Consider the following 5,792-nt stretch of genomic DNA (forward strand, 5'->3'; position numbering starts at 1 on the left):
AACCTACTTTTTGTGGTTTATTGATGAAACATTCTACCGTTCACTAGAAATATAAAAAAATCTCTCTTTGTGATATTCCAATAAGTTGTTGAGAGGCTGTGACTTTATAAAACATATAAATGTCAATGAGAAAAAGGGTCAATATAGAATCCCTCATTCTATAGTATCCCTATCTTATTTCTATTTGTATATTATAATGCCTTAATAACACTTTATTTCATATGATTGATTGAATTATATATATTCCCTAACATCTACATGTGGTATTATTTCATGGAAAGTTATTACCTAATGAATCATAAACTATGTGATAATTTACGCTTGACCTTTTTAACATTTGGTTTATTTTCCATATTTTGATATTTGTTATATCATTAAATATAAGACTTGGTTTAAATATATTACTGACTAGACAACTCATTTATGATTATTGTGAGTTTATATTCATGTGTATGTTAATGTTCCTTTTGAAAGTTTCATATTTTAAATCATGAGAAATGATGGTTCTCATGCTAAGGGTTATTGCTTTGAGATTTGTATTAGGTTTCATGAGTGATTTGAAATTCTTGTCAGAGATGCTAATCCTGATTTGCACTAATTTTCTCAAATCCACCACTCACGGGCACTCATATATGACACCCATTAATGTCTCTATACCATACCTCCCAACTATCAATGTTTGAGTTACCGCTTGGGGTTTCTAGGTTACCAACACCTTGTTGTTTCATTGTTGTTGTTCATATTTTTTACATTGCTATGTAAGTTAGGGTTTGGTGACTGTTCATTGTGCATTTTATCTCTACGTTTCACGCTAATTCCTAGTTGAAACCCTCTTGGATTCTAACCATGGAACCCCTTATCATGTTTAAATCCATTGGAGCTAAAATAATAGAGGCAAAGGATGAGTATGTCGACTTGTTCTGCCAAGTCAGCTACTGGGATTTACTTCAGTTGTTTCAGGGTTATAGTAAAGTAGTTGTCAAGGATTTTTCCTCTTCTTTTGATACAAAGAAAGATTGAGTGGGTTATCTAGAGATGGTTATAGATATTTATTTCATTGTAGAAACTACTCATATCCGCTTTGAGAGAGATAAGTGGTCTAAAAATTGTATAATGTGTGACATTCCCTCGAAGAAACTTATCGTTAGTAAAGATTGTGGATATCATGTGAAAGGTATGCCAATTTCCTCTTTGAAATCTAAATGTCATAATTTATTTCTTTTCTTGCATTAATATGCTACTTGTGAATGGTGACATAGTTTGGTTTTTATTTATCAAAAAAGGTTGCTAATGGCATTTCTCATCCATAAACTTAATTTTCCCTTTCATATTTATAAAAGCATAACTAAAATGTCCTGAACATACCAGTGACATCGCAAGAACACTGAAAAATCACTCCTTCATCATAGTTTCATCTATATTCTAGTTAGACACCATTTAGCATAAACGGGGGATGAATAGGATCATTTCCTTGATTGAAATGGTTTCAAAAAACCAAAACTACAAAATTATTCCAATTCCTCATGTATTTGTCCACATAGCCCTTCATTAGAGAGTCTTGTTCAGTCAACATATCATCATTCATTATAGAATGATCATGTAGAATCATTTCATGAAGAAAAACTTGTGTTTCAAATGAAAATAACATTGAAACCCTCAAACATACTCATGCTCTTTTAAGTAGAGGCATGAACAAGTGTACCATTGTCTATCATATGGAATTAAAATTAGAGTTTAAGGATAAAAGAGAAGTGAAACCCTCTAGGGTAATTCTTCGACCCAAAATTGCACCTAAATAACATGTACATGTAAAATAAATGAATCAATATGAACAAAACCCTCAATCTAAAGTTAATATTAAACAAATTAAGAGGAAAATTCCTCGAGCAAGGTGAAACAGATAGTAGAATACTCCTAGAAACGATGAGTTTGTCCATATCGAGGCTCATCCTAAAACCTTGCCAAAATGAAATAGGCCTTAGGTCGAAGATAATTTGGGATTTTTGTATTCATTTCGCTTGTTGTAATGACAGTCCTACAAGAAACATCCATTTGAATGAGGCTGAATTGAGAACATATATTGGTATGAACAATAATTGCTCACTGTCTCATGTTTTGAAAAGTGTTTTTGTTAGCTTGTCCATGAAGATAATCAACTTAGAACTTCAGTTCAAGCTAAGGAAAGACACAATGAACATAAATCTTCTAGTACCAAAAATAAATCTCAGTCTAAAGATACACATATTATTCTTAGGTCATCAATGGTGAAAGCAGTTATATCTTCTAATGTAGATGGATATAATCCTGATAAGTAATGACTTTATTGTTATCTATGATCGGAATTTTGAAGTTTTCAAGGGATGTATCTATTTTGATTTATTTTACTAAATTTAGGAAAGGGAAACTACATAATCCCTCATTTTGTAGCAACCCTATCTTCTTGTCCATATAAATGCCTAATATATGTCTTGTTGGTTGTACAAATTCCTCCATATTCACCGGATGATGACCTTAGATACCACAATGGAGGGTAACTAAGGTAGAAAGGAGAATAAGTTTCTCACACTTTTAATTTAATTATTAATAATTATTAGGTGAATGGTAGAGATGTAACCTCCATGGAATATGCTAGAATAGTCATAGTAGTGTTCACATATCAAGGGTTAAGATATACCTCCAAGTTAATTATGTTGTTTTAAATAATTGATGTCAAATTGTTTAATTAAAGAAAACACCATATCAACATATGCCATATTGAACATGCAATATTTATAAGCCATGGTATTGGCCCATAGTATTTTCAGAAGAGCTATTTACTTCAGTTAATAATTTCCATGGTAAAGTGGGGATAGAATTTATAATAAATTTATAATTTAGTTAAATTTTATAATTCTTTTTTATGTGGGTAATGTGATATTTATAATGGGGTAAGTGTTTTAATGCTTACAAATTGGTAAAAGTTCTTATTATGTGGCTTGTAGTCTTGTTGAGTTGTTTCTTGTTATATGGTACTAATGTGAAATAAAACATCAACCCATTGGTAATGACAATGTAACCTTTGATATTTTTTGTAGACATAACTTTATGTATAAATACAATTTTTTTCTCAAAATGACAATGAATCTAATCTATAGGGGACATGCCTAGCATGCAAATATATTTGTATATATCAAATACACAATCTATGGTATAGTGAAAAGTAATAATATTTTAAATCATATAGTGCTCTAGAATAAATTATAGTTGTTTGGAGAATAGTTTCGTCTAAGGAATACATTCTTTTAACTATGAATTTTCTTTCTTGTCTTCTAGGATAAACTTTTAGTTGTTCAATATTGTATAAAAGCTAAAAAAATATTAAGAAAATATATCTAAAATTACAAAAAAAAAAGACAAGGGAAAGAAAGAAGAAAAAACAATCAAAAATATTTTTACACTTCAAACCATACAAAGAAATGTGTGCATGCTATTTTAAGAAGAAAACTCTATACTGAAAATATTTAAACACACAAATCCAATAACCAAAATAAGATAAATTATCTCACTCCCCATATGATTAAAAAAAGAGGTAAACACATGAGTAATTCACTATAAAATGTATTTTCAAATATTGAAAACCTATAGCATTAGAGTAGCTTTCAAATATTTAAAATTTACTTAAATTATCAATATTAAAAAAAACAAATAACAAATTTTTAATAGAAATTTACATACTAGCACAATTATATAAATTAAACGACTAGAAAATGTTAATAATTATCATTCCATAATAAACATCAAAACATATACTTCATAATACATCTCATGTTCCTAAAATTTAAAAAATTATGAAATTAAATTTATTATTATTATTATTCTTATTATAAGTTAAACATATATTCATTTCAGAAAGCATGGAAAAAGACTTTTATCCATGAAGATTTATTTCCACTTTATTACCGAGTTTCTTAATCTATAAATAGGGTATGTTGCAATAACATGGGCACGGCCATCGCTTCTCAATATCACATGCCAAAAAAACCATTACCCATGTTGGGTGTAGGAATTGCACTTGACAAACTCCTCAACACTTAATTGTCAACTCGAGGGTTTCGCAAACTTAGAGATGAAGCACAGGAAATGATAGAAATGGTATGAACTTTTCCTATCTCTAATCCTACTTCTTAAAGGAAATGCTTTGCAGAATTAGACAAAAATCAATCGGGAAGATAATTGACACCAAAGAAACTCTAGTGCTAGAATGTAAAAGACAATTTGAATGCAAATAAAGTAAAGAAGTTCCACACAACATAAACAATCTTAAATGCTATGTTCATCTTCAGATGGATGACTAATAGTTTGACAAGTTGACCCTTGCAAAATTCTATCTTCCTTATGAACTTCCTTCCACACAAGCAACCTATCCTTGCACTATTACAATCTGCTTATACTAGTGTAGGTACAATGTCTCTGTGCAAAAGTATATATGACCTTCCTTATTGAAGACTTATGTCTTAGTGGAGGTTCTCTAAGCATAAGGGCTTGGAGCACTCTTTTTCTCTGATAAGAGACCAGCCCTTGCACCGAAGCCGAGCTTCCTTCACCTAGCTTCCAAATTACTTTCGAAAAGACTGAAATATGTGTTGGAAAAGAATTGCAACTGCAAATGAAATTTTGAAGTAAATTATCTGTGAAAAAGGAAATGCTTCAATTCATTAAACCTTGCAAAGGAAATAAACTTCATGAAAACAAAGCACTTCAAAACAGTCAAACAATAGTCTAAGTCTTTTGCATCCGTTATCTAACTTTAGTAATCCATTCAAAGATGTTTTTTCTCTTTGCAAGTATAATATGTTTATGATGATTTTATGCAACTACTTCTAGATCCTCTTAAAGATGTACTTTTAATACCGAAGACAATTACTAAATTAATGATTCATTTACTTGGGTAATAACTGGAAATAATATGCATACAAGTGATTCAATATTCACTGGAAAAGAATGATTAAACCAAAGTGTAGGCAACACCATGCACTGGTGCATTAAAGGGTTCTCTGAACGATCTAATAAAAAATAAGTTAAAAAATATATTGAGAATAAACGAAATGTAAGGAAGATATCTCATAAACATAGTAAACAAAGTTGATTCTCAAACCATGGATCTGTTTCACATGTTTACTACAAAAGATATTTTAAATCAAAACTTGAAAGATAAAAATAAAAATTATAACATCACACAACTGCAAATGAAATATCCACACCTTCTTTCTGAATAACAAAAGTGAGAGGCTTAAACGAGCTGGGTTGGTTGGGCCCTAGCCAACCAACTCATTCCACTTCTAAGGAACGAAAAAGATCAACACTTTGAAGGATACATCAAAGATAAACTAGACATTGTGTATGCAAATCATGGCAAGTCTCTTGTATTACTTGATTCAAGAAATATACATGACAAAGGAGTCCAACTCCAGAGCTAAGGAGATAACTGGATTACATAAAAAAAATTAAAATCAATGGTTCTCTACCATCCTCCTCCTACCTATATCTATATTATATATATCCTTTAGGCTCTAGCCATTTTCACTAATTATAGACATTTCTTGTTCACTAATTATAGACATTTCTTGTTCAGGCCTTTTAGCCGAACAGACTTAGAAATTGAAATTACAAACTTGGCCCGCAGTTATAATACACATGAATCTCAATTAGTCGTAGCCTAACTTTAGAAAACATTCCCTGATTGCACACCACCTGTTATCCTGCTTCAATTCATCAACAATTAAACTAATAGTCAAGGATCGAGACCCATCCTC

This window comes from Pinus tabuliformis, chromosome X (genome assembly GCF_031772625.1).
Source record: "Pinus tabuliformis cultivar Carrire ecotype Pingquan chromosome X, CPIR1, whole genome shotgun sequence".
Classification (NCBI taxonomy): domain Eukaryota; kingdom Viridiplantae; phylum Streptophyta; class Pinopsida; order Pinales; family Pinaceae; genus Pinus; species Pinus tabuliformis.